The sequence below is a fragment of the Entelurus aequoreus genome, linkage group LG22, assembly GCF_033978785.1.
Source record: "Entelurus aequoreus isolate RoL-2023_Sb linkage group LG22, RoL_Eaeq_v1.1, whole genome shotgun sequence".
Lineage (NCBI taxonomy): Eukaryota > Metazoa > Chordata > Actinopteri > Syngnathiformes > Syngnathidae > Entelurus > Entelurus aequoreus.
The window spans coordinates 26,352,792-26,375,484 of record NC_084752.1 but is presented as its reverse complement, the minus strand read 5'-3'; the positions used below and the strand labels follow the sequence as shown (position 1 = coordinate 26,375,484).

The 22,693-nt window shown below is 40.6% G+C and overlaps 23 non-coding genes across 23 annotated transcripts; all 23 read right to left on the bottom strand.

Moving 5' to 3' along the window:
* Positions 1–6,060: 6,060 nt before the first annotated feature.
* LOC133640174 (U5 spliceosomal RNA) lies at positions 6,061–6,173 on the bottom strand. The gene has a single exon (XR_009824077.1). It is a non-coding gene; the product is annotated as a U5 spliceosomal RNA (small nuclear RNA).
* Positions 6,174–6,595: 422 nt separating this feature from the next.
* On the bottom strand, positions 6,596–6,809 carry LOC133639971 (small nucleolar RNA U3). The gene has a single exon (XR_009823891.1). It is a non-coding gene; the product is annotated as a small nucleolar RNA U3 (small nucleolar RNA).
* Positions 6,810–7,173: 364 nt separating this feature from the next.
* Positions 7,174–7,284, bottom strand: LOC133640165 (U5 spliceosomal RNA). The gene has a single exon (XR_009824068.1). It is a non-coding gene; the product is annotated as a U5 spliceosomal RNA (small nuclear RNA).
* A 422-nt stretch (positions 7,285–7,706) lies between these two features.
* LOC133639997 (small nucleolar RNA U3) lies at positions 7,707–7,920 on the bottom strand. The gene has a single exon (XR_009823916.1). It is a non-coding gene; the product is annotated as a small nucleolar RNA U3 (small nucleolar RNA).
* Positions 7,921–8,281: 361 nt separating this feature from the next.
* On the bottom strand, positions 8,282–8,392 carry LOC133640093 (U5 spliceosomal RNA). The gene has a single exon (XR_009823997.1). It is a non-coding gene; the product is annotated as a U5 spliceosomal RNA (small nuclear RNA).
* Positions 8,393–8,814: 422 nt separating this feature from the next.
* On the bottom strand, positions 8,815–9,028 carry LOC133640123 (small nucleolar RNA U3). Its single transcript, XR_009824027.1, has one exon. It is a non-coding gene; the product is annotated as a small nucleolar RNA U3 (small nucleolar RNA).
* Positions 9,029–9,390: 362 nt separating this feature from the next.
* LOC133640092 (U5 spliceosomal RNA) lies at positions 9,391–9,501 on the bottom strand. Its single transcript, XR_009823996.1, has one exon. It is a non-coding gene; the product is annotated as a U5 spliceosomal RNA (small nuclear RNA).
* Positions 9,502–9,923: 422 nt separating this feature from the next.
* Positions 9,924–10,137, bottom strand: LOC133639977 (small nucleolar RNA U3). The gene has a single exon (XR_009823897.1). It is a non-coding gene; the product is annotated as a small nucleolar RNA U3 (small nucleolar RNA).
* Positions 10,138–10,498: 361 nt separating this feature from the next.
* LOC133640133 (U5 spliceosomal RNA) lies at positions 10,499–10,609 on the bottom strand. Its single transcript, XR_009824037.1, has one exon. It is a non-coding gene; the product is annotated as a U5 spliceosomal RNA (small nuclear RNA).
* A 422-nt stretch (positions 10,610–11,031) lies between these two features.
* Positions 11,032–11,245, bottom strand: LOC133640203 (small nucleolar RNA U3). Its single transcript, XR_009824106.1, has one exon. It is a non-coding gene; the product is annotated as a small nucleolar RNA U3 (small nucleolar RNA).
* A 364-nt stretch (positions 11,246–11,609) lies between these two features.
* Positions 11,610–11,720, bottom strand: LOC133640091 (U5 spliceosomal RNA). Its single transcript, XR_009823995.1, has one exon. It is a non-coding gene; the product is annotated as a U5 spliceosomal RNA (small nuclear RNA).
* A 422-nt stretch (positions 11,721–12,142) lies between these two features.
* LOC133639988 (small nucleolar RNA U3) lies at positions 12,143–12,356 on the bottom strand. Its single transcript, XR_009823907.1, has one exon. It is a non-coding gene; the product is annotated as a small nucleolar RNA U3 (small nucleolar RNA).
* Positions 12,357–12,717: 361 nt separating this feature from the next.
* Positions 12,718–12,828, bottom strand: LOC133640090 (U5 spliceosomal RNA). Its single transcript, XR_009823994.1, has one exon. It is a non-coding gene; the product is annotated as a U5 spliceosomal RNA (small nuclear RNA).
* Positions 12,829–13,250: 422 nt separating this feature from the next.
* LOC133639992 (small nucleolar RNA U3) lies at positions 13,251–13,464 on the bottom strand. The gene has a single exon (XR_009823911.1). It is a non-coding gene; the product is annotated as a small nucleolar RNA U3 (small nucleolar RNA).
* A 364-nt stretch (positions 13,465–13,828) lies between these two features.
* Positions 13,829–13,939, bottom strand: LOC133640087 (U5 spliceosomal RNA). Its single transcript, XR_009823992.1, has one exon. It is a non-coding gene; the product is annotated as a U5 spliceosomal RNA (small nuclear RNA).
* Positions 13,940–15,667: 1,728 nt separating this feature from the next.
* On the bottom strand, positions 15,668–15,881 carry LOC133640202 (small nucleolar RNA U3). Its single transcript, XR_009824105.1, has one exon. It is a non-coding gene; the product is annotated as a small nucleolar RNA U3 (small nucleolar RNA).
* A 364-nt stretch (positions 15,882–16,245) lies between these two features.
* Positions 16,246–16,356, bottom strand: LOC133640086 (U5 spliceosomal RNA). The gene has a single exon (XR_009823991.1). It is a non-coding gene; the product is annotated as a U5 spliceosomal RNA (small nuclear RNA).
* Positions 16,357–16,778: 422 nt separating this feature from the next.
* LOC133639964 (small nucleolar RNA U3) lies at positions 16,779–16,992 on the bottom strand. The gene has a single exon (XR_009823884.1). It is a non-coding gene; the product is annotated as a small nucleolar RNA U3 (small nucleolar RNA).
* A 361-nt stretch (positions 16,993–17,353) lies between these two features.
* LOC133640085 (U5 spliceosomal RNA) lies at positions 17,354–17,464 on the bottom strand. Its single transcript, XR_009823990.1, has one exon. It is a non-coding gene; the product is annotated as a U5 spliceosomal RNA (small nuclear RNA).
* A 422-nt stretch (positions 17,465–17,886) lies between these two features.
* On the bottom strand, positions 17,887–18,100 carry LOC133639976 (small nucleolar RNA U3). The gene has a single exon (XR_009823896.1). It is a non-coding gene; the product is annotated as a small nucleolar RNA U3 (small nucleolar RNA).
* A 362-nt stretch (positions 18,101–18,462) lies between these two features.
* On the bottom strand, positions 18,463–18,573 carry LOC133640126 (U5 spliceosomal RNA). Its single transcript, XR_009824030.1, has one exon. It is a non-coding gene; the product is annotated as a U5 spliceosomal RNA (small nuclear RNA).
* Positions 18,574–18,991: 418 nt separating this feature from the next.
* Positions 18,992–19,205, bottom strand: LOC133640053 (small nucleolar RNA U3). Its single transcript, XR_009823960.1, has one exon. It is a non-coding gene; the product is annotated as a small nucleolar RNA U3 (small nucleolar RNA).
* A 361-nt stretch (positions 19,206–19,566) lies between these two features.
* On the bottom strand, positions 19,567–19,677 carry LOC133640084 (U5 spliceosomal RNA). The gene has a single exon (XR_009823989.1). It is a non-coding gene; the product is annotated as a U5 spliceosomal RNA (small nuclear RNA).
* Positions 19,678–22,693: the final 3,016 nt, after the last annotated feature.

Sequence of the window (22,693 nt, the reverse complement as noted above, 5' to 3'; positions counted from 1 at the left end):
TGCAGGTAAAAAGGTCACCAATTCAACTCTGGGCGCCCCCTCATCAGAGTGCTCCACTTTTTCCGATGGTTTCCTGAGCTTCTCCAATTTTATTGAGCCGTGTTTTATACGCAAATCGTGTTATGTATAATTGAATTACTATGCTTAACAGGGGGTGTAGCTCAGTGGTAGAGCATTTGACTGCAGATCAACAGGTCCCCAGTTCAACTCCGGGTGCCCCCTCATCAGGTTCCTTCACCTTCTGTGAACAAAGTCTCAACTTATATGACTCTCATTAGTGTTGTGCAAAACCACAAATGCTGTTTGTACAATTGAACACATTTGTAATATCAGACAGGTGTGTTGCTCACTGGTAGAACATTTCACTGCAGAACAAGAAGTGTCCACTTCAAATGTACTTAGTTTTATAAGTTTTCCTCTTTACCTTTTGTGGTCAATTCCAATATATACACGTTTTAATAAGCAATGTTCAATACCTAAAACATGTTTTGTACGATGAAACAAGGTTTTTGGACAGGGTTTGCAGCTCACTGGTAGAACATTTGACTGCAGGTAAAAAAGTCCCCAATTCAACTCTGGGCGCCCCCTCATCAGAGTGCTCCACTTTTTCCGATGGTTTCCTGAGCTTCTCCAATTTTATTGAGCCATGTTTTATACGCAAATCTTGTTATGTATAATTGAATTAATATGCTTAACAGGGGGTGTAGCTCAGTGGTAGAGCATTTGACTGCAGATCAAGAGGTCCCCAGTTCATCTCTGGGTGTCCCCTCATCAGGTTCCCTCACTTTTTCTGAGCTTTAAAAAAATTCTAGAGCAATTTTTTTAACCCCAAGCCTGTTTTCTACAGACAAATCTGCAACATTGCCAGGTGGTGTAGCTCATTGGTAGAGCATTTCACTGCAGATCAATAAGTCCCGAGTCCAGCTCTGGGAGCCACCCCCTAATCACAGTCCTCTACTTCTTCCGAGTGTTTTCTGATCTTCAACAAATTACTTGAGCAATGTTTTAAACCCAAAAAGTGTTTTGCATAATGGAATCAGCATGTTGTTAACCCTTGTATTATGTTAAGGGTCAATTTGACCCATTTCAGTTTTTGTGTTGATCAAAGTACTGGTTATCCTTTCTTTTTCTTGCTGAAATTTGGTGACTTTTCCTCATCTAGGGTCATGAACTGGTGTGTAAAATCTGGACACTTTCATGTGTAGTGGAATGTCTGTCTAGAATTGTATACAAAGATGATGTTGCGGGTCATTTTGACCCAGACGCTTTGATGTGGGTAAACAGCTGTTCAGATCCAAAATAAACATGTCTCTATGATGTACTTTTCACTTTGATGTACAATTGTTTGTAGTTTGATTGCCTCTGAGACCCAGAGCCAGGTGTGTGAAGAGAGGGAACTTTCTCACACTTGTCCTTGTCACTGTTCTCATGTCATCTCTTTGACAAACTCACCAAAAATGAGCTCCAGAATGATGACATCTGAGGAGGCTTTATCCCTGATTTTTAACTGGGATAGTGATGTAGAGGAAGAGATTTCAGAAACAGAGGATTTTTCAGAGACAGAGGACAATGTTATTGCTGATCCAGATTGTCAATTTTCCAACGATGAGGAGGATTCAGAGGACGAGTCTGCCGTTGTTCCTCCAACAGATGAAAACCAAAAATGCAAGAATCATCATCCACAGAGGGGACATGGGCATCTAAGGACGGTAATATAAAATGGTCAACATCACCACACCCAAGCCGAGGCAGACTATCATCTTCCAATGTGATCAAAATGACTCCCGGTCCTACAAGATTTGCTGTCACACGAGTTGATGAGATTCAATCAGCATTTCAGCTCTTCATATCCCCACCAATAGAGAGGATTATACTGGAAATGATCAACTTGGAGGGGAGACGTGTGTTTCAAGAGAAATGGAAGCCACTGGATCAGACTGACTTGCATGCTTACATTGGAGTTCTGTTGTTAGCTGGAGTGTACAGGTCAAAGGGAGAAGCCACTGCAAGTCTATGGAATGAAGAGAATGGAAGGCCCATGTTACTGTAGATGAGCGCCTTGTTCCATTCAGGGGGCGCTGTCCTTTCCGACAGTACATGCCCAACAAGCCCGCCAAGTATGGCATCAAAATATGGGCAGCCTGTGATGCAAAATCCAGCTATGCATGGAATATGCAAGTATACACTGGAAAGCTACCTGGAGGAACATCTGAGAAGAATCAGGGGATGCGTGTGGTGCTGGAAATGAGTGAAGGGCTGCAAGGTCATAACATCACATGTGACAATTTCTTTACATCCTACCGCCTTGTAGATGAACTTCAGAAGAGAAAGCTGACCATGTTGGGAACAGTCAGAAGAAATAAGACAGAACTTCCCACCGAAATTCTGAAGATGCAGGGCAGACCTCTGCATTCCTCAATATTTGCTTTCACTGAGAAAGCAACAGTTGTTTCATACTGCCCAAAGAGAAACAAGAATGTTCTTGTAATGAGTACAATGCACACAGATGCATCTCTGAGCACAAGAGAAGACATGAAGCCACAAATGATCCTGGATTATAACTCCACCAAAGGAGGAGTTGACAATCTGGACAAAGTCACAGCAACATACAGCTGCCAGCGCAAAACAGCCCGTTGGCCTTTGGTGATTTTCTACAACATTGTGGACGTGTCTGCTTACAATGCCTATGTCCTGTGGACTGCAATCGACCAGAAATGGAATGCCAGCAAATTGTACAGACGTCGCAGAAAGCACACAGTAACATTCTGTCCATCATGTGGAGAGCATTGAAAATGTTGAAGAACATTTGGAGAACATTGAAAATGTAGAAGTTCGCTGGGATGAAGTTAAAATTGAAGTTAAAGTATTTCTTAAATATAGTGTTGGAATTAAAAATGTATTGTATGTCACTTTTCTAAATGTTTATATAACCTAAAATAAAGTTGTTATTGGTTTAACCTGTTTTCTTGACTGTTTTGAGTGCATTTACACAGTACGGGTCAAAATGACCCGCAACATAATCAATGTAATTTTTTTTCAACATAATACAAGGGTTAAGGGGATGTAGCTCAGTGGTAGAGCAATTGACTGCAGATCAAGATGTCCCCAATTCAACCCTGGGTGCCCCCTCATCAGGTTCCTGCACCTCCTTTGAACAAAGTCTCAACTAGTACAATCCTCATTAGCATTGTTCAAAACCACAAACGCTGTTTTTACAATTAAACACATTTGTAATTTCGGACGGGTGTGTTGCTCAGTGGTACAGCGTTTAACTGCAAAACCAGAAGTCTCCACTTCAAATCTGGTTACGCTCATATGTTTTCCTCTTTACTTTTTGTGGTCAATACCAATACTTACAAGTTTTAAAAAGCAATGTTCAAAACCTAAAACATATTTTGTAAGATGAAACAAGGTTCTTGTATTGTGTTTGCAGCTCACTGGTAGGGCATTTGACTGTGGATATAAAGGTCCCCTGTTCAAATCTGGGCGCCCCCTCATCAGAGTCCTCCTTTTTATCCGATGGTTTCCTGAGCTTCTCCAATCTTATTTAGCCATGTTTTATATGCAAATTGTGTTATGTCTTTAACAAGGGGTGTAGCTCAGTGGAGGACCCTTTGACTGCAGATCAAGAGGTCGCTAGTTCAATTCTGGACCCTCTTCAGGATCCACCACTTTTTCTGAGCTTTAAAAATGTTCTTGAGCAATGTTTTAAACCCAAAATGTGTTTTTATAGTGGAATCAACATACATAAAACGGGGTGTAGTTCAGTGGTAGAGCATTTGACTGCAAAAAGAAAAGCACCGGTCAATTGACCGAGGAATTGATTATTGGCAGGGAAATTCAAAGTTTTAAATCAGACCAGATCCATCCATTACCGCATGTTCACCGCTGGCTGTAACCTCGGTAATGTTGCAACCGCACACTAAACATTGCAACAGTCAACCGCTGCTCATTGTTATTGTTTTCACAGGGCAGAGAGCGAAAAAATTTTTAGTAAGACTCTTGTTGTTCCTCCCCACGGAAATCTTTAGTAAAAGGCGTCCTGGGCATCCATAACACCTCAGCAAAACACCAGTGCAAAAGGTTTCCCAACCAAGTATTGAGTGCATTAATTGACATTTTCAAATGTTTTATTTTATTTTGCTGTCATAAATCTTTATTTTTTACTTGGTCTGAGAAAATATTCTAATTTTTTGTGATGGGATTTTTGAGTTTTCTTAAAACTGTATGCCATAATCAGCAATATTAAAATAATAAAAGGCACATGTTCATGTTTTTAGTTGCATTACAGAAAATAAAGGGTTTTATCACAATATTCTAATTTTCTGAGACAGTCCTGTAGTCTTAAAGTTCTAACAATTGCTGAGAGGAAGTCATCTGCAAGACTACTGTTTTCACTCACAGGGTGCATTTTGTCGATGTACAACACATTTTACAGTTTCAAATTTAAAAAAAACCAAGACAGTTCAAATACATTTACTTTCCCCCGATAATATCAAGTGGATTGTAACAAGTTAAAAAAGAAAAGCACTGGTCAATTGACCGAGGACCTGAATATTGGCAGGAAAATTCAAAGTTTTAAATGAGACTGGATCCATCCATTATCAATCGTTCAATCAATCAATGTTTATTTATATAGCCCTAAATCACAAGTGTCTCAAAGGGTTGCACAAGCCACAACGACATCCTCGGTACAGAGCCCACATAAGGGCAAGGAAAACTCACCCCAGTGGGACGTCGATGTGAATGACTATGAGAAACCTTGGAAAGGACTGCAGATGTGGGTAACCCCCCCCCCCCCCCCTTCCCTCTAGTGTTGTGTCGTTCGCGAACGATTCGTTCGAAAGAACGAATCTTTTGAGTGAACGTACTGAACCGAATCACTTCATGAACTGATTCGTTCCTTTCTCAGTTCAGTTGAGCTCCGCCGCGACCATGCCGGTATGAGTGGAACTGGCGCATTCTGTGACTCACTGAACCCTCGACGTTGGCGAACGACGCAGCCAATGAGAGGGCGGGGGGAGGGACTGAGCGAACGATTCGTTTACCGTGGATTAACGACATGAATCATTCAGTGAACGACAACGCTCTCGCTCTCTGCTCTGCGGGGGCGGGGGGTAAAGTGTAGGGCAGGCTGTTTTGAGAAGATTTAAAATAAAAATAATAACTAATGTATGTACACATACATAGGCTATTATTTACACAGTTATTGTAACAAAAATACATTTCTCCTTGGGGATCAATTCTGATTCATATTATTATTATTATTATCCATTCTACCGCAACTGTTGTTGTTGATGTTGTTTAGAAGCTATCATCATCATTATAATAATGCTGATTTGCAATTAAACTGTACTGCTGCTGCAGAAGTGATTCGGTTCACGTACTGAACTGCGGCCACAGTGTGGCGCTGTGTCAGTCACTGATTCTAGTGATTCAGTACAGTCAAAAGAACTGCAGAAGTGATTCGGTTCACGTACTGAACTGCGGCCACAGTGTGGCGCTGTGTCAGTCACTGATTCTAGTGATTCAGTACAGTCAAAAGAACTGCAGAAGTGATTCGGTTCACGTACTGAACTGCGGCCACAGTGTGGTGCTGTGTCAGTCACTGATTCTAGTGATTCAGTACAGTCAAAAGAACTGCCGATCCCATGAAAACAAGCCACATGAAAACAAACACACGTCCCCATTATCTCAACACATAAAGTTATGTCTGCACTGTACTGTACTACGCACTCCCCCTCCTATTTTTTTATTTTGGGAGAGGGGGGGGGGGATTCGGTGAACAAATTTTTTGAACAAATCATTTTAAGGAACTGATTCTAGTGATTCAGTACAGTCGAAAGAACTGCCGATCCCATCACTACCCCCCTCTAGGGGAGACCGAAAGCAATGGATGTCGAGTGGGTCTGACATAATATTGAGAAAGTCCAGTCCATATTGGATCTAACATAATACCGCATGTTCATCACTGGCTGTAACCTTGGTATTGTTGCAACAGCACACTAAACATTGCAACAGTTAACCACTGTTCATTGTTACTGTTTTCACAGGAAAGACAAGCCTGCTTCACAGGACATTAAAACATTTAGTTATACTCTTGTTGTTCCTCCCCACAGAAATCTTTAGTAAAAGGTGAAAGATTTATGCAACTTGAAGAGACACAAGAGTGATCTACAGGCTGAATGTACTTTGGCCGACCCCATTCCCGGCCACACCAAGGTAACACACGGTTTCAAGGTGACACTTTAGTTAACCAACAACTGATGGTATCCAGTCACATTCACAAGCAATGCTGCAGCACCTTACAAATGTCCACAGAGTTTAGTCAAGTATCATCTCGCCTTACTGTAATGGGTACAACGGGTTCTGGTACTTAGCCAAAACACAATAGGCATCAGTTTAATTAGTTTTTCTTCCATTTCCAAATATACACGTTATGGGTGTTTAACTGCCATGCGGTCGTATGATTTGTTTCCACTGTTCATTGGAAGACTAGTCTCCTCATATCTAACTGAGAATGCTTTAATCAAAGAGTAATATTTTAACAACAAGCCATACATCTTTGAAGAGTTTCTTATTAAAGATGTAGGTAACCACTCTGAACATATTCCCTCCATCAAAACCTCATTAAGAAGCAAAGAACAATCATCAATGACAAAGAACACATGACAGAATCATTGTTCCATGTCAGCTTCATGTTCAGGAAGAAACATCTAATCTCATCATCATGGCTAGCAAGACCTTCACTTTAGAAACACATTTCTCAAGACAATATCTTTAGAAATGATCCCTGAAAGTACAGTCTTAACGTTCTAACAATTGCTGAGAGGAAGTCGTTTGCAAGACTACTGTTTTCACTCACAGGGTGCATTTTGTTGATGTACAACACATTTTACGGTTTCAAATTTAGAAAAACCAAGACAGTACAAATTAATTTACTTTCCCCCGATGAAATCAAGTGGATTGTAACAAGTTCAAAAAGAAAAGCACTGGTCAATTGACTGAGGACCTGAATATTGGCAGGGAAATTCCAAGTTTTAAATGAGACCGGATCCAACCATTACCACATGTTCACCACTGGCTGTAAAACCTTGGTATTGTTGCAACCGCACACTAAACATTGCAACAGTCAACCCCCGCTCATTATGTATTGTTTTCACAGGAAAGAGAAGCCCTGCTTCACAGGGCATTAAAACATTTAGTAAGCCTCTTGTTGTTCCTCCCCACGGAAATCTTTAGTAAAAGGTGAAAGATTTATGCGACTTGAAGAGAAACGAGAGTGATCTACAGGCTGAATGTACTTTGGCCGACCCCATTCCCGGCCACACCAAGGTAACACACGGTTTCAAGGTGACACTACTTAACCAACAACTGATGGTATCCAGTCACATTCCCAAGCAATGCTGCAGCACCTTACAAATGTCCACGGATTTTAGTCAAGTATCATCTCGCCTTGGTTTAACGGGAAAAACGGGTTCTGGAACTTAGCCAAAACACGATAGGCATCAGTTTAATTAGTTTTTTTTCCATTTCCAAATATTCAAGTTATGGGTGTTTAAGTGCCATGCGGTCGTACGATTTGTTTCCACTGTTCATTGGAAGACTAGTCTCCTCATATCCAACTGAGAATGCTTTAATCAAAGAGTAACATTTTAGCAATAAGCCATACATATTTGAAGACTTTCTTATTAAAGATGTAGGTAACCACTCTGAACATATTCCCTCCATCAAAACCTCATTAAGAAGCAAAGAACAATCACCAATGACAAAGAACACATGACAGAATCATCATTCCATGTCAGCTTCATGTTCAGGAAGAAACATCTAATCTCATCATCATGGTTAGCAAGACCTTCACTTTAGAAACACATTTCTCAAGACAATATCTTTAGAAATGATCCCTGAAAGTATAGTCTTAACGTTCTAACAATTGCTGAGAGGAAGTCATTATCAAGACTACTGTTTTCACTCACAGGCTGCATTTTGTTGATGTACAACACATTTTACGGTTTCAAATTTAGAAAAACCAAGACAGTTCAAATTAATTAACTTTCCCCCGATGAAATCAAGTGGATTGTAACAAGTTCAAAAAGAAAAGCACTGGTCAATTGACTGAGGACCTGAATATTGGCAGAGAAATTCCAAGTTTTAAATGAGACCGGATCCATCCATTACCGCATGTTCACCACTGGCTGTAACCTTGGTATTGTTGAAACCACACACTAAACATTGCAACAGTCAACCACAGCTCATTGTTATTGTTTTCACAGGAAAGAAAAGCCCTGCTTCACAGGGCATTAAAAAATTTAGTAAGCCTCTTGTTGTTCCTCCCCACGGAAATCTTTAGTAAAAGGCGAAAGATTTATGCGACTTGAAGAGAAACAAGAGTGATCTACAGGCTGGATGTACTTTGGCCGACCCCATTCCCGGCCACACCCAGGTAACACACGGTTTCAAGGTGACACTACTTAACCAACAACTGATGGTATCCAGTCACATTCCCAAGCAATGCTGCAGCACCTTACAAATGTCCACGGATTTCAGTCAAGTATCATCTCGCCTTGGTTTAACGGGCAAAACGGGTTCTGGTACTTAGCCAAAACACGATAGGCATCAGTTTAATTAGTTTTTCTTCCATTTCCAAATATTCAAGTTATGGGTGTTTAAGTGCCATGCGGTCGTACGATTTGTTTCCACTGTTCATTGGAAGACTAGTCTCCTCATATCCAACTGAGAATGCTTTAATCAAAGAGTAACATTTTAGCAATAAGCCATACATCTTTGAAGACTTTCCGATTAAAGATGTAGGTAACCACTCTGAACATATTCCCTCCATCAAAACCTCATTAAGAAGCAAAGAACAATCATCAATGACAAAGAACACATGACAGAATCATTGTTCCCTGTCAGCTTCATGTTCAGGAAGAAACATCTAATCTCATCATCATGGTTAGCAAGACCTTCACTTTAGAAACACATTTCTCAAGACAATATCTTTAGAAATGATCCCTGAAAGTATAGTCTTAACGTTCTAACAATTGTTGAGAGGAAGTCATCTGCAAGACTACTGTTTTCACTCACAGGGTGCATTTTGTTGATGTACAACACATTTTACGGTTTCAAATTTAGAAAAACCAAGACAGTTCAAATTAATTAACTTTCCCCCGATGAAATCAAGTGGATTGTAACAAGTTCAAAAAGAAAAGCACTGGTCAATTGACTGGGGACCTGAATATTGGCAGGGAAATTCCAAGTTTTAAATGAGACCGGATCCATCCATTACCACATGTTCACCACTGGCTGTAACCTTGGTATTGTTGCAACCGCACACTAAACATTGCAACAGTCAACCACCGCTCATTATGTATTGTTTTCACAGGAAAGAGAAGCCCTGCTTCACAGGGCATTAAAAAATTTAGTAAGCCTCTTGTTGTTCCTCCCCACGGAAATCTTTAGTAAAAGGCGAAAGATTTATGCGACTTGAAGAGAAACAAGAGTGATCTACAGGCTGACTGTACTTTGGCCGACCCCATTCCCGGCCACACCAAGGTAACACACGGTTTCAAGGTGACACTACTTAACCAACAACTGATGGTATCCAGTCACATTCCCAAGCAATGCTGCAGCACATTACAAATGTCCACGGAATTTAGTCAAGTATCATCTCGCCTTGGTTTAACGGGCAAAACGGGTTCTGGTACTTAGCCAAAACACGATAGGCATCAGTTTAATTAGTTTTTCTTCCATTTCCAAATATTCAAGTTATGGGTGTTTAAGTGTCATGCGGTCGTACGATTTGTTTCCACTGTTCATTGGAAGACTAGTCTCCTCATATCCAACTGAGAATGCTTTAATCAAAGAGTCACATTTTAGCAATAAGCCATACATCTTTGAAGACTTTCTTATTAAAGATGTAGGTAACCACTCTGAACATATTCCCTCCATCAAAACCTCATTAAGAAGCAAACAACAATCATCAATGACAAAGAACACATGACAGAATCATTGTTCCATGTCAGCTTCATGTTCAGGAAGAAACATCTAATCTCATCATCATGGTTAGCAAGACCTTCACTTTAGAAACACATTTCTCAAGACAATATCTTTAGAAATGATCCCTGAAAGTACAGTCTTAACATTCTAACATTTGCTGAGAGGAAGTCATTTGCAAGACTACTGTTTTCACTCACAGGGTGCATTTTGTTGATGTACAACACATTTTACGGTTTCAAATTTAGAAAAAGCAAGACAGTTCAAATTAATTAACTTTCCCCCGATGAAATCAAGTGGATTGTAACAAGTTCAAAAAGAAAAGCACTGGTCAATTGACTGAGAACCTGAATATTGGCAGGGAAATTCCAAGTTTTAAATGAGACCGGATCCATCCATTACCGCATGTTCACCACTGGCTGTAACCTTGGTATTGTTGCAACCACACACTAAACATTGCAACAGTCAACCACTACTCATTGTTATTGTTTTCACAGGAAAGAGAAGCCCTGCTTCACAGGGCATTAAAAAATTTAGTAAGCCTCTTGTTGTTCCTCCCCACGGAAATCTTTAGTAAAAGGCGAAAGATTTATGCAACTTGAAGAGAAACAAGAGTGATCTACAGGCTGAATGTACGTTGGCCGACCCCATTCCCGGCCACACCAAGGTAACACACGGTTTCAAGGTGACGCTACTTAACCAACAACTGATGGTATCCAGTAACATTCCCAAGCAATGCTGCAGCACCTTACAAATGTCCACAGATTTTAGTCAAGTATCATCTCGCCTTGGTTTAACGGGCAAAACGGGTTCTGGTACTTAGCCAAAACACGATAGGCATCAGTTTAATTTGTTTTTCTTCCATTTCCAAATATTCAAGTTATGGGTGTTTAAGTGCCATGCGGTCGTACGATTTGTTTCCACTGTTCATTGGAAGACTAGTCTCCTCATATCCAACTGAGAATGCTTTAATCAAAGAGTCACATTTTAGCAATAAGCCATACATCTTTGAAGACTTTCTTATTAAAGATGTAGGTAACCACTCTGAACATATTCCCTCCATCAAAACCTCATTAAGAAGCAAAGAACAATCATCAATGACAAAGAACACATGACAGAATCATTGTTCCATGTCAGCTTCATGTTCAGGAAGAAACATCTAATCTCATCATCATGGTTAGCAAGACCTTCACTTTAGAAACACATTTCTCAAGACAATATCTTTAGAAATGATCCCTGAAAGTATAGTCTTAACATTCTAACAATTGCTGAGAGGAAGTCATTTGCAAGACTACTGTTTTCACTCACAAGGTGCATTTTGTTGATGTACAACACATTTTACGGTTTCAAATTTAGAAAAACCAAGACAGTACAAATTAATTTACTTTCCCCCGATGAAATCAAGTGGATTGCAACAAGTTCAAAAAGAAAAGCACTGGTCAATTGACTGAGGACCTGAATATTGGCAGGGAAATTCCAAGTTTTAAATGAGACCGGATCCAACCATTACCACATGTTCACCACTGGCTGTAAAACCTTGGTATTGTTGCAACCGCACACTAAACATTGCAACAGTCAACCCCCGCTCATTATGTATTGTTTTCACAGGAAAGAGAAGCCCTGCTTCACAGGGCATTAAAAAATTTAGTAAGCCTCTTGTTGTTCCTCCCCACGGAAATCTTTAGTAAAAGGCGAAAGATTTATGCGACTTGAAGAGAAACAAGAGTGATCTACAGGCTGAATGTACTTTGGCCGACCCCATTCCCGGCCACACCAAGGTAACACACGGTTTCAAGGTGACACTACTTAACTAACAACTGATGGTATCCAGTCACATTCCCAAGCAATGCTGCAGCACCTTACAAATGTCCACGGATTTTAGTCAAGTATCATCTCGCCTTGGTTTAACGGGCAAAACGGGTTCTGGTACTTAGCCAAAACACGATAGGCATCAGTTTAATTTGTTTTTCTTCCATTTCCAAATATTCAAGTTATGGGTGTTTAAGTGCCATGCGGTCGTACAATTTGTTTCCACTGTTCATTGGAAGACTAGTCTCCTCATATCCAACTGAGAATGCTTTAATCAAAGAGTCACATTTTAGCAATAAGCCATACATCTTTGAAGACTTTCTTATTAAAGATGTAGGTAACCACTCTGAACATATTCCATCCATCAAAACCTCATTAAGAAGCAAAGAACAATCATCAATGACAAAGAACACATGACAGAATCATTGTTCCATGTCAGCCTCATGTTCAGGAAGAAACATCTAATCTCATCATCATGGTTAGCAAGACCTTCACTTTAGAAACACATTTCTCAAGACAATATCTTTAGAAATGATCCCTGAAAGTACAGTCTTAACATTCTAACATTTGCTGAGAGGAAGTCATTTGCAAGACTACTGTTTTCACTCACAGGGTGCATTTTGTTGATGTACAACACATTTTACGGTTTCAAATTTAGAAAAACCAAGACAGTTCCAATTAATTTACTTTCCCCCGATGAAATCAAGTGGATTGTAACAAGTTCAAAAAGAAAAGCACTGGTCAATTGACTGAGAACCTGAATATTGGCAGGGAAATTCCAAGTTTTAAATGAGACCGGATCCATCCATTACCGCATGTTCACCACTGGCTGTAACCTTGGTATTGTTGCAACCACACACTAAACATTGCAACAGTCAACCACTACTCATTGTTATTGTTTTCACAGGAAAGAGAAGCCCTGCTTCACAGGGCATTAAAAAATTTAGTAAGCCTCTTGTTGTTCCTCCCCACGGAAATCTTTAGTAAAAGGCGAAAGATTTATGCGACTTGAAGAGAAACAAGAGTGATCTACAGGCTGAATGTACGTTGGCCGACCCCATTCCCGGCCACACCAAGGTAACACACGGTTTCAAGGTGACGCTACTTAACCAACAACTGATGGTATCCAGTCACATTCCCAAGCAATGCTGCAGCACCTTACAAATGTCCACGGATTTTAGTCAAGTATAATCTCGCCTTGGTTTAACGGGCAAAACGGGTTCTGGTACTTAGCCAAAACACGATAGGCATCAGTTTAATTAGTTTTTCTTCCATTTCCAAATATTCAAGTTATGGGTGTTTAAGTGCCATGCGGTCGTACGATTTGTTTCCACTGTTCATTGGAAGACTAGTCTCCTCATATCCAACTGAGAATGCTTTAATCAAAGAGTCACATTTTAGCAATAAGCCATACATCTTTGAAGACTTTCTTATTAAAGATGTAGGTAACCACTCTGAACATATTCCCTCCATCAAAACCTCATTAAGAAGCAAAGAACAATCATCAATGACAAAGAACACATGACTGAATCATTGTTCCATGTCAGCTTCATGTTCAGGAAGAAACATCTAATCTTATCATCATGGCTAGCAAGACCTTCACTTTAGAAACACATTTCTCAAGACAATATCTTTAGAAATGATCCCTGAAAGTACAGTCTTAACGTTCTAACAATTGCTGAGAGGAAGTCATTTGCAAGACTACTGTTTTCACTCACAGGGTGCATTTTGTTGATGTACAACACATTTTACGGTTTCAAATTTAGAAAAACCAAGACAGTTCAAATTAATTTACTTTCCCCTGATGAAATCAAGTGGATTGTAACAAGTTCAAAAAGAAAAGCACTGGTCAATTGACTGAGGACCTGAATATTGGCAGGGAAATTCCAAGTTTTAAATGAGACCGGATCCAACCATTACCACATGTTCACCACTGGCTGTAAAACCTTGGTATTTTTGCAACCGCACACTACACATTGCAACAGTCTACCACCGCTCATTATGTATTGTTTTCACAGGAAAGAGAAGCCCTGCTTCACAGGGCATTAAAAAATTTAGTAAGCCTCTTGTTGTTCCTCCCCACGGAAATCTTTAGTAAAAGGCGAAAGATTTATGCGACTTGAAGAGAAACAAGAGTGATCTACAGGCTGAATGTACTTTGGCCGACCCCATTCCCGGCCACACCAAGGTAACACACGGTTTCAAGGTGACACTACTTAACCAACAACTGATGGTTTCCAGTCACATTCACAAGCAATGCTGCAGCACCTTACAAATGTCCACGGATTTTAGTCAAGTATCATCTCGCCTTGGTTTAACGGGCACAACGGGTTCTGGGGCCGTACTTATCAAGCTTCTTAGAATTACTCCTAAGAAGTCTGCTAAGAGTTGACTTAAGAGTAAATAAATTCTTCGCTGAAAGCTGCACTTAAAAGTTAGTTATCAAGCGTCTTACTCACACTTTCAGCGAAGTGTAGGACTGAATCTTAAGTGTCACACTCAGAGCTGAATTACGACATTACGACCAATGTCTTGAAAAAATATATCACTCTAGAATCAACACAGTAGTTAATACTATGATCAATGTTAATTCAAATACTAAATGTGGGTTATAAATAATAATGGAAGTACAATTGTTTGTATATAGTATTTAAATTGGTACAAAGGTTTAACATGTCTACAAGGATATTTCACATGCCTTTACTGTGTATATAATTGAACTGTGTTTATGTTATGTATAATGTGTATTTATAATATGTTGTACAATGGACATTCAATAATTTTCGGAAGTTTATTTTGTACTTGACATTGTTTATAGGGTTAGGCGCAATAAGTGTTCAACTTCAGCCTAAACCCTTTCGGTCTGCAACATTTTCATTTTCAATTTAAGAATGTACAACTGTTTGTTTAATTTGTTGACGATTGACCGAAGAATAATAAACTTGAAACTTGAAACTATGTGCCGTAAACGGAATTTTAGGTGACGTCATTTCTGTGTCCATAGAAATGACCAATCACGGAAGGGAATCCGTTGTCTAAGAATAAAGAAATATCTTGGAAATATTTAAGTAGACAATGGGAGTGTATTTTTTGACAATAAACTACAAAATAATACAAAACAAACTAGTCCCCGCCGGCACTCACGCTACCACTCCCTCTCTTCTATCGCCCACACACTCACTGACGTCACTCACCTCACGGCCACACACATACGCTACTGTCATAACATTTTCTTTCCAATTCATTAATTAGGCAACTAATTTGAAACTGGTGTGGGTGGCTCTATATATACTAGCCCACAGCAATCGAAAAGTATTAAATATGTGACAAAAATAATATCCGCTCTGTCTAAACGATACCGTTTGATCAGCTGCTCGTCATCAAAAAAAAACAAAACATTGTTCCGTTCCCTGAACGTTCGCGCACGTCTCTCTCGCCTCAGTGCCATCCCCTGCTGGCAACTCCTAACCACTTAAGACACCTCTGAAGGTCTCTTAAATATCGTGGAGAGTAGGAGTGATTCTTAGACTTAAGAACGTTGATAAAAAGCTTTTATTCTTAAGTTTGTGAGTAGGACTAAATTTCGCAAATTCTCAGGACTTAAGTGTAAAATGGCACTCTAAGAAGCTTGATAAGTACGGCCCCTGGTACTTAGCCAAAACACGATAGGCATCAGTTTAATTTGTTTGTCTTCCATTTCCAAATATACAAGTTATGGGGGTTTAAGTGCCATGCAGTCGAATGATTTGTTTCCACTGTTCATTGGAAGACTAGTCTGCTCATATCCAACTGAGAATGCTTTAATCAAAACATTTTAGCAATAAGCCATACATCTTTGAAGACTTTCTTTTTAAAGATGTAGGTAACCACTCTGAACATATTCCCTCCATCAAAACCTCATTAAGAAGCAAAGAACAATCATCAATGACAAAGAACACATGACAGAATCATTGTTCCATGTCAGCTTCATGTTCAGGAAGAAACATCTAATCTCATCATCATGGTTAGCAAGACCTTCACTTTAGAAACACATTTCTCAAGACAATATCTTTAGAAATGATCCCTGAAAGTATAGTCTTAACGTTCTAACAATTGCTGAGAGGAAGTCATTTGCAAGACTACTGTTTTCACTCACAGGGTGCATTTTGTTGATGTACAACACATTTTACGGTTTCAAATTTAGAAAAACCAAGACAGTACAAATTAATTTACATTCCCCCGATGAAATCAAGTGGATTGTAACAAGTTCAAAAAGAAAAGCACTGGTCAATTGACTGAGGACCTGAATATTGGCAGGGAAATTCCAAGTTTTAAATGAGACCGGATCCAACCATTACCACATGTTCACCACTGGCTGTAAAACCTTGGTATTGTTGCAATCGCACACTAAACATTGCAACAGTCAACCCCCGCTCATTATGTATTGTTTTCACAGGAAAGAGAAGCCCTGCTTCACAGGGCATTAAAAAATTTAGTAAGCCTCTTGTTGTTCCTCCCCACGGAAATCTTTAGTAAAAGGCGAAAGATTTATGCGACTTGAAGAGAAACAAGAGTGATCTACAGGCTGAATGTACTTTGGCCAACCCCATTCCCGGCCACACCAAGGTAACACACGGTTTCAAGGTGACACTACTTAACCAACAACTGATAGTATCCAGTCACATTCCCAAGCAATGCTGCAGCACATTACAAATGTCCACGGATTTTAGTCAAGTATCATCTCGCCTTGGTTTAACGGGCAAAACGGGTTCTGGTACTTAGCCAAAACACGATAGGCATCAGTTTAATTAGTTTTTCTTCCATTTCCAAATATTCAAGTTATGGGTGTTTAAGTGCCATGCGGTCGTACGATTTGTTTCCACTGTTCATTGGAAGATTAGTCTCCTCATATCCAACTGAGAATGCTTTAATCAAAGAGTAACATTTTAGCAATAAGCCATACATCTTTGAAGACTTTCTTATTAAAGATGTAGGTAACCACTCTGAACATATTCCCTCCATCAAAACCTCATTAGGAAGCAAAGAACAATCATCAATGACAAAGAACACATGACAGGATCATTGTTCCATGTCAGCTTCACGTTCAGGAAGAAACATCTAATCTCATCATCATGGCTAGCAAGACCTTCACTTTAGAAACACATTTCTCAAGACAATATCTTTAGAAATGATCCCTGAAAGTATAGTCTTAACGTTCTAACAATTGCTGAGAGGAAGTCATCTGCAAGACTACTGTTTTCACTCACAGGGTGCATTTTGTTGACTTACAACACATTTTACGGTTTCAAATTTAGAAAAACCAAGACAGTTCAAATTAATTTACTTTCCCCCGATGAAATCAAGTGGATTGTAACAAGTTCAAAAAGAAAAGCACTGGTCAATTGACTGAGGACCTGAATATTGGCAGGGAAATTCCAAGTTTTAAATGAGACCGGATCCATCCATTACCACATGTTCACCACTGGCTGTAACCTTGGTATTGTTGAAACCACACACTAAACATTGCAACAGTCAACCACTGCTCATTGTTATTGTTTTCACAGGAAAGAGAAGCCCTGCTTCACAGGGCATTAAAAAATTTAGTAAGCCTCTTGTTGTTCCTCCCCACGGAAATCTTTAGTAAAAGGCGAAAGATTTATGCGACTTGAAGAGAAACAAGAGTGATCTACAGGCTGAATGTACTTTGGCCGACCCCATTCCCGGCCACACCAAGGTAACACACGGTTTCAAGGTGACACTACTTAACCAACAACTGATGGTATCCAGTCACATTCCCAAGCAATGCTGCAGCACCTTACAAATGTCCACGGATTTTAGTCAAGTATCATCTCGCTTTGGTTTAACGGGCAAAACGGGTTCTGGTACTTAGCCAAAACACGATAGGCATCAGTTTAATTTGTTTTTCTTCCATTTCCAAATATTCAAGTTATGGGTGTTTAAGTGCCATGCGGTCGTACGATTTGTTTCCACTGTTCATTGGAAGACTAGTCTCCTCATATCCAACTGAGAATGCTTTAATCAAAGAGTCACATTTTAGCAATAAGCCATACATCTTTGAAGACTTTCTTATTAAAGATGTAAGTAACCACTCTGAACATATTCCCTCCATCAAAACCTCATTGAGAAGCAAAGAACAATCATCAATGACAAAGAACACATGACAGAATCATTGTTCCATGTCAGCTTCATGTTCAGGGAGAAACATCTAATCTCATCATCATGGTTAGCAAGACCTTCACTGTAGAAACACATTTCTCAAGACAATATCTTTAGAAATGATCCCTGAAAGTATAGTCTTAACGTTCTAACAATTGCTGAGAGGAAGTCATCTGCAAGACTACTGTTTTCACTCACAGGGTGCATTTTGTTGACTTACAACACATTTTACGGTTTCAAATTTAGAAAAACCAAGACAGTTCAAATTAATTTACTTTCCCCCGATGAAATCAAGTGGATTGTAACAAGTTCAAAAAGAAAAGCACTGGTCAATTGACTGAGGACCTGAATATTGGCAGGGAAATTCCAAGTTTTAAATGAGACCGGATCCATCCATTACCACATGTTCACCACTGGCTGTCACCTTGGTATTGTCGCAACCGCACACTAAACATTGCAACAGTCAACCACCGCTCATTATGTATTGTTTTCACAGGAAAGAGAAGCCCTGCTTCACAGGGCATTAAAAAATTTAGTAAGCCTCTTGCTGTTCCTCCCCACGGAAATCTTTAGTAAAAGGCGAAAGATTTATGCGACTTGAAGAGAAACAAGAGTGATCTACAGGCTGAATGTACTTTGGCCGACCCCATTCCCGGCCACACCAAGGTAACACACGGTTTCAAGGTGACACTACTTAACCAACAACTGTATCCAGTCACATTCCCAAGCAATGCTGCAGCACCTTACAAATGTCCACGGAATTTAGTCAAGTATCATCTCGCCTTGGTTTAACGGGCAAAACGGGTTCTGGTACTTAGCCAAAACACCATAGGCATCAGTTTAATTAGTTTTTCTTCCATTTCCAAATATTCAAGTTATGGGTGTTTAAGTGCCATGCGGCCGTACGATTTGTTTCCACTGTTCATTGGAAGACTAGTCTCCTCATATCCAACTGAGAATGCTTTAATCAAAGAGTCACATTTTAGCAATAAGCCATACATCTTTGAAGACTTTCTTATTAAAGATGTAGGTAACCACTCTGAACATATTCCCTCCATCAAAACCTCATTGAGAAGCAAAGAACAATCATCAATGACAAAGAACACATGACAGAATCATTGTTCCATGTCAGCTTCATGTTCAGGAAGAAACATCTAATCTCATCATCATGGTTAGCAAGACCTTCACTGTAGAAACACATTTCTCAAGACAATATCTTTAGAAATGATCCCTGAAAGTATAGTCTTAACGTTCTAACAATTGCTGAGAGGAAGTCATTTGCAAGACTACTGTTTTCACTCACAGGGTGCATTTTGTTGACTTACAACACATTTTACGGTTTCAAATTTAGAAAAACCAAGACAGTTCAAATTAATTTACTTTCCCCCGATGAAATCAAGTGGATTGTAACAAGTTCAAAAAGAAAAGCACTGGTCAATTGACTGGGGACCTGAATATTGGCAGGGAAATTCCAAGTTTTAAATGAGACCGGATCCATCCATTACCGCATGTTCACCACTGGCTGCAACCTTGGTATTGTTGAAACCGCACACTAAACATTGCAACAGTCAACCACCGCTCATTGTTATTGTTTTCACAGGAAAGAGAAGCCCTGCTTCACAGGGCATTAAAAAATTTAGTAAGCCTCTTGTTGTTCCTCCCCACGGAAATCTTTAGTAAAAGGCGAAAGATTTATGCGACTTGAAGAGAAACAAGAGTGATCTACAGGCTGCTTTCTTTTCTTTCTTCTTTTTGTGGCTTTCCGGCAGACTAGACGCCCATCGGCGTATTGCTGCCTCCCACAGTTCAGTTCAGGTATTACCACAGCTTATGCAGTTACACTTTCTGGTGCAGGCCAGTATTCCACAGGTAGTCCATGACTGCTTTCATCACTGCACTTTGATGTTCCTCAGGGTTCAGAATAATCCTCAGTGAGATGCAGGGCAACCCTGCATCTAGTAATGCAGCAAAAAGCTCTCTCCTCTCTGTTGTGTATATAGGACACTCCATAAAAACATGCTGCACAGTTTCTTCTGTCCCACATTCACACAGTCCATTTTCATGTTTCCCAATACGGGCCAGTCCCCCTGCAAGGCCACAGTGTCCAAATCTCAGCCGTGTCATAATGACTTGCTCCCTTCTGTTTCCCAGGGTGATGCTTCCTCCCCTAACACTATTTTGAATATTAAAATAAAACCTTCCTCTTGTTTCCCCCTCCCATTCTCTTTGCCACCTGATATTTAACTCCTCCTTTATTATGGAGCGGTACTCTGAAATACCCAGGGCGACGCCCACATCCACCTCCTCCCTGCTCAGGGCCTCTTTGGCAGCACCATCAGCAGCCTCGTTGCCCTCAACCCCCACATGAGCTGGAACCCACATGAAACCCACTCTACTTCCAGCTTGGTTTACTCTGTAGAGTGCGGTCAGCAGCTCACAGACCAGATCTGGTCTGACCTGTGGCCTCCCCCCCTGCAGAGCCATCAGCGCAGCCGCCGAGTCCGAGCAGATAACTGCCTGCTGCGGTCTCACCTCCTCAACCCAATTTACTGCCCATATCAACGCCACCATTTCTGCCGTAAAGACTGAAACCCCATTTGGCAGCCGTCTGCTCTGGGTGATCTGCAGGCAGGGAATGTGAACTGCAAACCCCACCCTTTTACTATTTGGGTCCATGGAGCCATCTGTATAGATCTGCACATGGTCTGCCCATTCCTGCTGCATCCTCTCCCTCACCAACTCATCTGGGTCTCCACTACCCTTCTCCCTCTTCCTCTCTGCTATCGTGAAGTCAACCTCCACACTTGGTAGCAGCCATGGTGGAACAGAAGGCCAGACCACAGCCGTACCCCTGCGCACCCCACTCAAGCCGAGCTCTTCTTCCTCTGCTCTGATTTTATGGACAAAACTCCTGCTTTCCCCACCTCCCAGTTCCCAGCACTCCTCCAGCAGCTGCTTGCCTGGATGGACTTGGTCATGCCCATATAGTTTAGCTATGTGGTGTAAAGCCAGCTTCCTTCTCCTTAAACTTAGGGGTATCTCTCCCATCTCCACCAGCAAAGCTGGGATTGGAGTTGTGCAAAAAGCCCCACTACATACTCTTAACGCTTTTGCCTGCACCCTATCCAGTGCTGCTAGGTTTGTTTTGGCTGCAGCCCCATATGCCAGGCACCCATAATCAAAAGCTGAGTGAATCATGGCTCTGTAAATCATTATTTGTGTGTCTCTGTTTGCTCCCCACGTACTCCCAGCAAGGCATCTCATCACATTTATCACCTTTTCACATTTCCTCACTATTTTTTCTATATGTTTTTTCCACGTTAACCTCTCTTCAAAAATAACTCCTAGGAATTTAAACTCTTTGACTCGCTCTAAGGGCTTGCCATAGATATTCAGCCCCAGGTTTTCAGTCTTCCTTTTGTTTGTAAAAATAACAAATTTTGACTTTTCCACAGATATTTTGAACCCCCACTTCTCAGCCCAGGCCACTACTCTATCCAGTGCCCCTTGTATCTTCCCTGTTATAAACTTAATATTCCGCCCTCTTTTCCAAATTGCGCCATCATCAGCGAACAATGATAGCCCAAAGCCTGCCCCCACCTCCTGGAACATGTCATTAATCATCAAGTTAAATAGTACTGGGCTTATAACACTCCCTTGAGGAGTACCATTATCTATCCCCACTGTTTCAGAATATGCCCCCCCGACTCTGAGCTGTATGGTCCTGTTTTGCAGAAACGCCCTGATCCAGTTCAGCATCCGCCCTCGTATTCCAGCATTAAACAGCTTCACCCCCAACCCCTCTTTCCACAACATGTCATATGCCTTTTCAATGTCGAGAAAAACTGCGACCACTGATTCTTTGTTGGCCTTAGCTTTCCTTATGTCTAGGTCAAGCGCAAGCACAGAGTCCATCGTTCCCCTCCCTAATCTAAAGCCACTCTGGATTGGTGTAAGCCATCCTTGCTTCTCTAATTTATATGTTAGCCGATCTGTCACTATTCGCTCCATAATTTTACACAACACAGCCGTGAGTGCAATTGGCCTATAGGAGCCTGGCTTTGCAGCTTCCTTTCCTGGCTTTAGAATAGGGATGACAACTGCATGCCTCCATGCCACAGGGATGACGCCTTCATCCCATACTGTATTGATGAGTGCTAGTATCTCATACAGCACCATGTCATCCAACTGCTTAAAGATTTCATATCCTAGTCCATCTTTCCCTGGAGCTGTTTTACGCCCTCTTTGGATTGCTCTCCGTAATTCCTTCAGAGAAAAGTTTAAATTACTGGGGTCAGAATTATCCTGATTCACCTCAAGTTTGTACATTTGGTTTCTTATTACCTCATTTCGTTTTACAATACCCTCCTCTCCTTTTTTTTTAAACTTAAATTTTTATTCTGTCACATGCATACATATATCAACAGGGTCAACATCTTACAATATATACATAGTCAATTTATATTCCATATCAAGCATTTGTGGTGTCATTTTCCTGAGTTTTGTATTCAGTCCATTTTGTCCATTTCTCAAGAAATAGTTCCTCCTGTATTCTGAGTCTATGTGTAAATCTTTCCATTACATATAGTTCTTCCACAATGCACAGCCACTGTTCACAGGTCGGTGAGCTGCTACTACGCCACCGTCTTGTAATTGCCTTTTTGCTGGCTGCTAACAAAACCTTGACTAAATAGAAATCATCGAATTGCATATATTCCTGCGTCAAGTTTCCCAA